Source organism: Papio anubis, chromosome 7 (assembly GCF_008728515.1).
Source record: "Papio anubis isolate 15944 chromosome 7, Panubis1.0, whole genome shotgun sequence".
Classification (NCBI taxonomy): Eukaryota; Metazoa; Chordata; class Mammalia; order Primates; family Cercopithecidae; genus Papio; species Papio anubis.
Genome location: NC_044982.1, coordinates 158,402,275 through 158,414,141, shown reverse-complemented (window position 1 = coordinate 158,414,141; position 11,867 = coordinate 158,402,275). Strand labels below are relative to the sequence as shown.

Sequence of the window (11,867 nt, the reverse complement as noted above, 5' to 3'; positions counted from 1 at the left end):
GGAAGAAGGCAGAGATAGAAAGCCGAGTCCAGAGCTGAAGTGACTTCTTCGCAGAGCCCTCTGGCTCCAGACAATTTCTGGGGTTCTCCTACTGTTCCTGTTGCAGGCTGTAGTTACCTGCTGGCAGAACAATACCATGTGTCTCATTATTTGAATGAGGTCAATTGGATATTTTTAATTGATTTTCAGTTTTCAATTTTATTTATAAAATATAATTTACAGTGATGTGAGAATTAGAAGATATGGAATTTATATCTTCTTTTAAGTTCCCACATATTTAGATAAAATTAAAAATAATTTAAGTCAATATTGGAGGTTTGGGGAATTTTGGGAAGGTAAAAATATACATAACATAGAACATGTATGGTATGCATATAACATAAAATGTATCATTTTGAGGGTATAGTTCAGTATCATAAGAACATTCAGATTGTTGTGCTATTTTCACCACTGTTCAGCCAAAGAAATTTTCATATTCTAAAACTGAAGTTTTACTGAAACTCCTTTAAACAGTAACTTCCCGGTCCTTGCATCTTCCAGTCCCTGGCAACCACATTCTACTTTCTGTCTCTGAATCTGATTACTCAAGGTGCTTTATATAGTGGAATCATATAGCATCTGTCCTTTTCCTACTGTTTAATTACATTTAGCATTAATGTCTTCAAGGTTCATTCATGTCTTAGCATGTATCAGAATTTCCTTTTTCAGGATTAATAATATTCATTATATGTATGTGCCATATTTTATTTAACCATTCAATCTTAGATGGACACCTGGGTTGCTTCTGCCTTCTGGTTATTGTGAATAATGCTGCTACGTGTACACAAATGTCTGCCTGAGTCCCTGCTTTCAGTTCTTTTGGGTGTACACCTGGAATTAAATTGCTAGGTCATATGATAATTTATATTTTTCTGATGAACTCCCATACTGTTTTCTGTAGTGGCTACGCCATTTTACATTGTTATCAGCAGTACAAAGAAATGCCTATTCTCCACATCCTCACCAACACTCGTTAGTTTCTGTTTTTGTTTTTTTTTCCATAACAGCCATCATAATGGGTGTGAAGTGGTGTCTCATTGTGGTTTTGATTTGCATTTTCCTAATAACTAGTGATACTGTACAACCTTACATGTGTTTATTGGCCATTTATATATCTTCTTTGGAGAAATACCTAGTCAAGTCCTTTGTTCAGTTTAAATCAGGTTACTGTTGTTGTTTTAAGTAGTTGTTCTGTTGTGGTTCTTTATATATTCTGGATATTAACCCATTTTCAAATATGTAATAATATGTAAATATTTTCTCACATTCTATATGTTGTCTTTTCAATTTGTTGATAGGGACTTTTGATGCATAAAATTTTGATATAGTCCAAATTATCTATTTTTTTCTTTTGTTGCTTATGTTATGATGTCATATTCAAGAAATAATTGCCAAATTTAATGTCATGAAGCTTTTCCCCTATGTTTTCATCTAACAGTTAAGTTTTAGCTGGTATATGTAGGTCTTTGTTAAAATTTGAATTAATTTTTGTATGTGGTGGTATAAGATAAAGTCCCAACTTCATTTTTTTGCTTCTGGATATCCAGTTTTTTCATCACGCTTGTGGGAAGACTGTCCATTCTGCATTTAATGGTCTTGGCACCTTTGTCAAAAATCATTTGACAATATTTGTGTGGCTTTATTTCGGAGCTCTTTGTTCCACTGGTCTAGATGTCTGTCTTTATATAATTACCATACTTTTTTGATTACTGTAACTTTGTAGTAAGTTTTGAAGTCAGGAAATATGAGACCTCCAGCTTTGTTCTTCTTCAAGACTGTTTTGGATATTTAGAGTCTTTTGAATTTCTATATTCTAGGATTTTCTTTTCAATTTGTGCAAAAAAAATCATTGGAATTTTAATAGAGGTTACATTGAGTCTGTAGATCACTTTGGTAGTATTGACATCTTAATATTAGATCTTTTGATCTGTAAACACAGAATCTTTCTGTTTATTGGTATCTTCCTTAATTTCTTTCAGCATACACATCTGTTGTCTATTGGTTCAGTTTATTTCTGAGTGTCTTATTCTTTTTGGTACTATTGTAAATGGAATTGTTTCCTTAATTTTCTTTACAGATTGTTCTTTGTTACATGAAAATATGACTGATTTGGGGGTGTTGACTTTGTATCCTGTCCTCTAACTTTACTGAATTCATTTGTTAGTCCTAACAAGTTTTGTCTTTGTTATTATTATTATTTTTTGGTGTGAAGTCTTTAGGCTTTTCTACATATAAAATCACGTCTGTGAAAAGAGATAATTTTACATTTTCCTTTCCAATTTGTATGCCTTTTAATTTTCTTTTGTTTCCTAATTACTCTGGCTAGAAATTCCAATACTACCTTTAATAAAAGTGGTAAAATGGGCATTCTTGTCCTGTCCCTGATTTTGGAGGAAAAGCTTTCAATCATTCACTTTTGAATTTGATGTTGGCAGTGGGTTTTTATATATGGCTTTTATTGTGGTGCATTAATTATCTTCTATTCTGAGTCTTTGAGTGCTTTTTTTCATGAAAGGGTGTTGAAGTTTGTCATAGACTTTTTCTGCATCAATTGAGATGATCATGTGCTTTTTTTTCTTCATTCTGTTAATTTGGTTTATTGCATTGATTCATTTTAATACGTCAAACTATCCTTGCTTTCCAGGAATAAACCGTACTTTTTCATGCTCTATGGTCCTTTTAAAGTGTTACTCAATTCTGTTTGATAGCATTTCATTCAGGATTCTTGTATCAATATTCATAAAGGATATTGGTTTGTAGTTTTCTCTTCTTAGAGTGTCTTTGTCTGGTGTTGGTATCAGGATAAACCCAGCCTCATATAATGAGTTTGTAAGTATTCCCTCCTCTTCAATATTTTGAAGCATCTGAGGAGAATTGGTGTTAATTCTTCTTTAATTTTTAAAAAAATTTTATTTCATTTTTGATGGACATGTAATTGTTATACATACTTACTGGGTAAAATGCAGTTCTATTTTTATTTTTTTTTGAGGAACATCCATACTGTTTTCCATTATTCCTGTACTAATTTACATTTCCACCCCATCGGCGGTTCTCCTTTCTCCATATCCTCACCAGTATTTGTTATTTTTCATCTTTTTGATAATTGAGGTAAGGTGATATCTTACTGTGGTTTTGATTTTCATTTCCCTGATTAGAGATGTTGAGCATTTTAAAAATATATATTTTGGGCCGGGCACAGTGGCTCACACCTGTAATCCCAGCACTTTGGGAGACTGAGGTGGGTGGATCATGAGGTCAAGAGATCGAGACCATCCTGGCCAACATAGTGAAACCCCATCTCTACTAAAAATACAAAAAATTAGCTGGGTGTGGTGGCACACGCCTGTGGTCCCAGCTACTTGGAAGCTGAGGCAGGAGAATCACTTGAAACCGGAAGGTGGAGCTTGTAGTGAGCTCAGATGGCGCCACTGCACTCCAGCCTGGGCAACAAGAGTGAAACTCTATCTCAAAAAAAAAAAAAAAGCATTTTAAAAATATATATATATATATATATATATATATATATGTATATATATATGTATGCGCCATTTTCATGTCTTCTTTTGAGAAATGTATATTCAGGTCTTTTGACCAATTTTAAGTTGGATTATTTTTATTTTTGTTACTAAGTTGTTCAAGTTTCTTATAAATTCTGGATATTAACTCCTTGTCAGATGTATAATTTGGAGATATTTTCTTCCATTCTGTAGGTTGTCTCTTCACTCTGTTAATTGTTTCCTTTGTTGCACAAATCTTTTTAGTTTGATATAATCCAATTTGTCTATTTTTGCTTTTATTGCCTGTACTTTTGAAATTTTATCCAAAAAAATCCTTCCCCAGACCGATGTTGTGTAGCATTTCCCCTATATTTTCTTCTAGTAGTTTCATAGTTTCAGGTTTACGTTTAAATGTTTAATCCATTTCAGTTGTTGTATAAGGTGGGAGATAGGAGTCTAGTTTTATTATTCTGCCAGTGATTATCCAGTTTTAAGAGCAGAATCCTGTGAAGCCATCTGGTCCTGGGCATTTCCTTGTTTGGAAGTTTGTGATTACTGATTCAATCTTCCCAGTAGTTACAGGTTTTTTTTTTTTTTTTTTTTTTTAATTTTTTTTTTGTTGTTGCTGCTGTTGTCATATTTTCTATCTCTTCCTAATTCAACTTTGAAAGGTTGTATGTTTCCAGAAGTTTCTATTTCACCTGGATTTTCTATTTATTGGTGTGCATTTTTTTAAATACTTTCTTATAATCCTTTTTATTTCATTAAAATTGGTTGTAATGTCTCTTCTTTCATCTTTCATTTCTGAGTTTGGTTAGTTGCATTTTCTTCATTTATTAGTCAGTATAGACAAAAGTTTATCAATTTTGTTGATTTTTTCAAAGAACCAGCTCTTATTTTTTTGATTTTTTTCTATTTCTTATTTCATTTATCTCTGTTCTAATCTTTATTCTTCCTTTGCTGTCTTTGGGGTTAATTTTTTCTTTTTCCAGTTCCTTAGAGTGTAAACTTAGATTATTGATTTGAGATCTTTCTTCTTCTTCTTCTTCTTTTTTTGAGATGGAGTCTTGCTCTGTCACCCTGGCTGGAGTACAGTGGTGCCATCTTGGCTCATTGCAAGCTCCACCTACTGGGTTCACACCATTCTCCTGCCTCAGCCTCCCGAGTAGCTGGGACTATAGGCGCCGCCACCACCCCTGGCTAATTTTTTTTTTTTTTTGTATTTTTAGTAGAGACGTGGTTTCACCGTGTTAGCCAGGATGGTCTCTATCTCTTGATCTCGTGATCTGCCTGCCTGGGCCTCCCAAAGTGCTGGGATTACAGGCGTGAGCCACTGCGCCTGGCCTAGATCTTTCTTCTTTTTAATGTAAGCATTTACATCTCTAAGTTTCCTTTTTAGTATTGCTTTCATTTTGTTCTGTAATTTTTTTGTATGTAGTGTTTTAATTTTCATTTACCTCAAGATATTTTCTAATTTCTCTTGTGATTTTTTTTTTCCTGGAAACTGTTGGTTGTTTAAGAGTATGTTGTTTATTTCCACATATTTGTGATTTTTTTTAGTTCTATTTCTGCTTCAGATTTGTAGTTTTCTATTATTGAGATTTTTTCCCTAAACCATAGAGAAGAGAAAAGTGAATATGATCATCCTTTCATCTTAACATACAGCTGGCTTTCTATTAGAAAGTACTACTGTTTTTCTACCAGCCTATTGAGAAGTTAAGATGTTTTTAAATAAGAGATTCACGTTTTAAACATGCATCCTGAATTAATACCTGTGAATGTTCCAGTTCTCCACTTCCACATGCCTTTTCTAGTCAATTGTGTGTTATTAATGGAGACTCCCACTCCTGTGTGGTATTACACTCCCATTTCAGAATCACGGAGTGACTTCCTGTAGCCATTGCCCAAGGGGCTGGTGAGGCAGCCTGTGGATTACTTATGGCTCAATCCTGAGCTATGAATTCTCCCCCTCCTCTTTTTTTTTTCTGTTTTATGCATTTCCACCTTTAAAACAGGCTCCTACTGACATGTTTTTATACTGACAAAAGGCTAGTTGCTCTGCTTCCAAGTATTTAATTTGCTTTCTAAAATCCAAATATGAATTTCCCTGGGAGAGCTTTTTATTAGTTCTATGACAATGAAGTTTTTCTTGATTAGGCAATTTGTGGCAAGTTAATTGAATTTGTCACGTGCAAAGATGGAGACCAAATTGTTACAAGCTGCAAATGCAATTGGACTGTTAATTTCAACATGATAAATCATTTTTGTTGGTGTAAATGTCTAGGTTCATCTTACAGTACATACTTTTCAGATTTCACAGTTCAACAAGATCCACACACCTTAGTGGGTAAAACGGTTCTCACAGAGGATTAAACATTTGAAGTTCTTTGGACTTTTTGAACTTTATAATTGCAGAAAAATCAGTAATATTTTACTTATGAACCAAAGAGCTTATCATGTAGCACCGTGGCTCCGGATTCTTAAGGTCTCTGTTCTCATAAGCAACGAGGGGAATTCTGTGCCCAGTCCTGATTTGTTTAGCAGATCTTTCAAAGTAGCTCCCCTGTCTAGTACTTAGTGTAGATATTTAAGGGTAATCATTGGGATGGATCATGTCTCAAAGCACGCTTTGAGGTTGTATGAGCTAGAGCAAATAATGTCAAATTTTTAGCACTGACTTGAGGGTTCTTGTGAGAGTTAAAGGAGATAAGGGAGGCTAGGCACGGTGGCTCAAGCCTGTAATCCTAGCACTTTGGGAGCCCGAGGCAGGTGGGTCACGAGGTCAGGAGTTTGAGACCAGCCTGGCCAATATGGTGAAACCCCATCTCTACTAAAAATACAGAAATTAGCCAGTCATGGTGGCGTGCGCCTATAATCCCAGCTACTCAGGAGGCTGAGGCAGGAGAATCAATCAAACCTGGGAGGAGGAGGTTGCAGGTTGCAGTGAGTTGAGATCATGCCACTGCACTCCAGCCTGGGCGACACAGCCGGACTTTGTCTCAAAAACAAAACAAAACAAAAAACAGAGAGTTAAGGGAGAGAAAGCACAGGGTTGTACCCAAAGCGGATGCTCAGAAAGCCCGGTTCCTCCCTTCCCTCTAATGGGAGCCTTGAAGAGCTGACAGCATCACGAGGGGTGGCAGGGAGTCCACAGCTCCGTAATGTCCTGAAGGAAGGGTAGTGGGAGGCTCCATCCTTCGAGCTCCAGCATGCCTTGCGAAAAGGGTGCTATGCACACGAATTAAATATGAATGCAGTGATTAAACATTTTATTCTTTTTAAGGCTCTGAAGAGCTATACTTGTCAGAATGATTTCTGCACCAGGGAATCATTTAGATTGGTCTTCAAAGAGTGAAAATTTGGAACTGAGTTCTATAATGGCCAACATGGAATGTAAAATTGACATATATAAGCTTTGAAAGAGTAATTTTCAAGAGATTTTTTGACTGCGTGTTCTAGTACCCCTAAATTATGTCTGAACATAATTGAAAGCAGATTCAGATAAAGTGTAGGTTTTAACTTTGGAGGGTGGGAGGTGGCTGTGCTTAATCCATGTATCTTCTGTGTCTTACTAGCTTCCGTTTAAAAGTGTGAGGGCTGGGGTGATCCTGTTTCAGGGATGGGATCAGCTGTGGATGACCGAGACCGTTTCTCCAGCGGATGATCTCCCGTAATGTGATTGCAGGGCAGCTGCCTTGAATTCTGATTATGTGGAAATGGGCAAACTTTTTTTTTTGAGAATGAAAAATAGCATTTCCCAATTATGTTCTCTTGCATATAGTATTCTAAATTTACTCCCCAGCCTAGAAAGTATGAATTAATCCTGAATTCCTCCTCAGCCAACTCAAGTGATAGGTCCCAACATGTCCCAATTCCAGCCCCCGAATGCTCCCAGGGAGCCCACCCTCCCCACCTCACCTTTCTCTGATGACTGCCATGGCCCCAACCTAGGGGGCTCCCTTCTGTCGCCCCCACCTCCAGGTCACTCCTCTGATTAAATACTGGAACGACTCCCACTTGCCTCTTCTCCAAGAGCCCACGCCCACCAGGATGGATGAGATGCTTCCTTACCTGAATCAAGCTCCAGCTCTCACCGCTCCAGCCCAGCATCCTGAGGAGCTGGCTGACTCGCACCTCCCTGTTATCTTATCGCCCTGGGTCTTTGCCTGGGCAGCCGCCCTGCTTGTCGTCCTCAAGATGCAGCCATCAATACCCCAGGAAGCCTTCTCTGAGCTCTGGCCCCACACTCCGGCTGTTAGTCTTTCAGTGCTCCTCCATAGCATCTATTGAGAGCTGCCGTTGCGTCTCTCTCCTACGCCATGGACTCGGCAGATTCATCCCTACCGCTGTCTCCAGTGAATTACACGTGGCCTAGCATATGGTGGGTGCCAAATCAAGGCTCCTGGACAAACAAAGGAGCCTTTCTCTGTGAGAACAGAGCTTGAGGAAACTCGTGATAGAATTGTGACCAAGAGAAGCAGTTGATGAAAAAGTCTCCAAATAAATGCTGGCAAGATTCCCTTTCCAAATGTGAAAATACACCTGTGAAAAATCACATGATGTGATTTTTCTTTTAAGAACTAGATCAGTGTCCTTTTCATATTAGGTCTTCCACACGCCCTGCGTACATGCTCTCTGGACAATGAAGCCTAATGTATAACATACCTTAATACTGAGAGAAGTCATGTGACCAACTGTTTCAGAACACCGACTCCCTAATTTATCTCTGTTTTCAAACACAGAGTTCACAGGACTTGTCTCTAATTGTAGGGCTTTGTGGCTACATCCAAGGCACATGTGGTTTTTCCTTTCATAAAGTGATAGATACTCGGTGGCAAATGCTCAGGTGACTTCTTGTCTTTCTTCCCTTTCTTTTGGTGGTGGTGGGTGGGCAAAGGATATTTTTGTTTTTGTTTAAGGTAAGTAAAGGTTTTCCCTTCTACTTGTTGATCTGCCTCTCCAGGGGCTGTGACAAAGTCTCTTGTTAGGATTTGACACCTGTGTACCCATCAAAGAAGGTGTTGCAACAGCACTTTCAAAAATATCTTTACATTTTCTAAATTTTACTTTGTGCTCATTTAACTTGTTATTCCTACCCTGTATTATTGTAAGTATTTTAAAGCATAACAACAACAAGAATATTATAATTTCCTTAATCCTGTTTCCCAGTGGCAACCACTTTCAATCTTTTCAGCTATTTATTCTGATATTTATGTCTGTAGTTCAGAATAATCTGCATATCCTGCTCTTCTGATCCAACTTTAGACACAAGCAATTCGTCTTCTTATAAGGGTTGCTGGGGACTGTGGGTTAATCACACCGCTTTTCACACCCCCCTAGTAACTACATCTAAACTGGGTAAACACAAATGAAGGCTTTTTCTTCTGACCGTGTAAATATGGTTCACTCTTGGGCTGTGATATAATATATAGCCCAAGTGTAATATAATATCCTTTCTCATCAAACTGTTTTTCCTTGGACTCAAAATGGGCACTTTTTTCCCAATGTTCTTGGAATGCATCACTAAATCTTCCTACAGCCTCCAAAAGTTTGTAAAATACAGAGTTCTTTACACATGAGTTCTGCGTGTGGATTATCCTTCCACCTTTTAAGCGTGTCCTGCTTCCTGTGCACTTGGAGTGCCCCCTTGGACGCCTTCATCTGGACACTTCCCTTCACCCTGAGGTGCTGGACACCCTTGGTGCTAATCTCAGGCTTTCCTCATCCTTGGTTATGCTCCATTGTAGGGTGGAAAATTATTATCCCTCAGGATTCTGAAGGCATAGTCCCATTGTCTTTTGGTTTTGCCTGTTGTGAGTCCTATATCATTCTGATTAATTATCCATTGTCTTGTTTTTCTTCTCTCTGGAGGCTTTGGGAACTTTTCTTAATTCCTGGTGTTCCAAAATTTTACTACAATGTGGATAGAAATTGTTTTTTCTCATTCACTTTCTCGAGCGTTTTAGGAGCTTTTTTCTGACTTGAGTGCTGTATAACTCAGGGTTCTCCAGAGAGGAAGACCTAATAGGGGATGGATGGATGGATGATAGATAGACAGATAGACAGAGAGGTATCTGAGAACTGGTTCACAGGATTATGGAGGCTGAGAAGTCCCGTGATGTGCTGCCTGCAAGCTGGAGGCCTGGGGAGGCCCGGAGTATGGCTCAGTCCAAGCCTGAAGGCCTCAGACCTAGGGAAGCTGATCGTGTTACTCTTAGTCAAGGCTGCAGGCTTGAGAAACTGGCGGGCTTGCGGGGGCAGAGGGGGCATGGTGCAAGTCCTGAAGTCCACAGGCCGGAGAACCTGGCGTGCTAATGTTCAACTGAAGAAAAGAAGCTTCAGGAGAGAGAGAAAGAGAGAGAGAGAATGAATTTGCTTTTCCTCTGCCTTTTGGTTCTCTATGGGCCCTCAGCAGAATGGATAGTGCCTGCCCACATCAGGTGATGAGGATCATCCTCTCTCTCTTCACTGATTCAAATGCCCACTTCTTTCGGAAACACCCTCACAGACAAACTCAGAAGGAATGCTTTCCCAGCTCTCTGGGCATCGGTAATCCAGTCAAGTTGACACATAAAATTAACTCTCACAGGTACTTACTTTTTCTGAAAATTTTTTCCAGAAATTCTCTATCTGCATTTTTAAACATTATTTGTGATACTGTAAAATACATATTTGGTATGACCCTGTTTCCTGGCATACAACTTCCCAAATCCTTAGACTCTCCCAAGAAATGTCTTTTGTATGCTGATGAGCTGACTGATGGCTGGCAGTCCCTAGGTAGGTTTAGGATGGGGCTGGTGACCAGAAAGATCAAGGCAGTACTAGAGGGTTGGGACTTTTAGCCCCACCCCGAACCACCGGGGAGCAGAAAGGGGCTGAAGGTTAAGCTGATCGCCAATGGCCAATGGTTGAATCAGTCATACCCACATAGTGAAGTTTCCATAAAAACCCAAAAGGATTGGGTTCAGAGAACTTCTGGATAGGTGAGCATATGTAGGGCCCCGGAGGGAGGCGCCAGGGAGGGCTTGGAAGCTCCACCCCATCTCAGGCCTTGCCATGTGCATCACTTTATCTATATGTTTTGTAATATCCTTTATAATAAGCCAGTAAAGATAAGTTGCACGGAGTTCTGTGAGCTGTTCTGGCACATTAACCAAACACAAATAGGGGGTTGTGGGACTCCTAACTTGAAACTGACTGGGGGCCTGGACTTGTGACTGGTGGCAGGTGGGGGGCAGTCTTGGGGACTGAGCCCTCAACCTGTGAGGTCTGACGCTATCTCCAGGGGGACAGTGTCCATAATTGAATTAGAGGACACCCAGATGGTGTCCATTGTGGGTTGCTTGCATGCTTGTTGCGGGGGAGAAATCCCTACACATTTGGGCAGAGAAGTCTTCTGTGTTCATTGTTGTTGTGGAGTTAGAGAATATAAAAAGAAATTTGAGTTCAAGTGTTTTTAATCTCAGTATTTAATTGATAGTTTGATTATTTTATTCCCATTTTCCCCTCCTTTCTAGAACTGATATGAACTGGGAATTGGACCATCAGCTAATATTCTTTTTATTAGTCCTTTAGCTTTTTTTAAATTTTGTTTTACCTTCTGTGGAATTTCCCCAACTTTAATTTACAAATTTCTATTGAACTTTAATAATTTTTCTTATTATATACATTCTAAGACTTATTTTCTTGCTGATTGTTCCTTCACAATAGTATCTTATTCTTGTTTTATGTATGCATTGACTTTCATCTTTTTGAGATTGTTAATTTTAGTTATTTTAGTATTTTCTTCTGTGCTGTATGTTGTTTATTCATCTGTTGATTTTGTTGTCTGTTTCATGGTTCTGATTCTCTGATTTTTGATATCTCGTTTATATTTAAGAGTGAGGGGCTGAAAAGGTTAAAATGCCTGTATGAGAGCTTTACTGTCAGGTTAGCTGTCGCCATTCAGATTTTCTCGGGGTGGAGTCCAAGACTGTCTGCCTTCGTGTGGTTACTTCTTTGTTATTGATGTTCTGTGGTTCCCTGTGCAGAAAAGCAGGCTCAGATGCCCTGCCTGAGAGATGGTGTTTTGGGTGGAATAGTGGTGGATAGAAGCTTAGCTTCTGACGTTAGAGGTAGCGTTTTGGGTGGAATAGTGGTGGATAGAAGCTTAGCTTCTGACGTTAGAGGTAGCGTTTTGGGTGGAACAGTGGTGGATAGAAGCTTAGCTTCTGACGTTAGCCTTTGTGGTTGTGGGAGAATAGATGATTATTCCTGTAAAAAGCCCTAGTTCACTGAGAAGCAGCCCTCACACACCATAAGAATTAGACCTCTTTGTCTAGTTATTTGCTT

At 38.8% G+C, this 11,867-nt stretch overlaps 1 protein-coding gene and 1 long non-coding RNA gene across 4 annotated transcripts in view; one reads left to right on the top strand and one right to left on the bottom strand.

Moving 5' to 3' along the window:
- Nucleotides 1-11,867, top strand: part of GABRG3 (gamma-aminobutyric acid type A receptor gamma3 subunit) — a 556,557-nt gene that overhangs the window by 156,416 nt on the left and 388,274 nt on the right. The window lies entirely within an intron of this gene.
- Nucleotides 44-11,867, bottom strand: part of LOC101021971 — a 29,910-nt gene continuing 18,086 nt past the window's right edge. Inside the window, exon 4 of one of the 2 annotated variants that reach the window (XR_004185231.1) lies at nucleotides 44-120. This is a non-coding gene — a long non-coding RNA (uncharacterized LOC101021971). Of the gene's footprint in view, nucleotides 121-9,788; nucleotides 9,873-11,867 lie in introns of those variants that run through there. The other variant, XR_004185230.1, reaches the window with a different exon arrangement.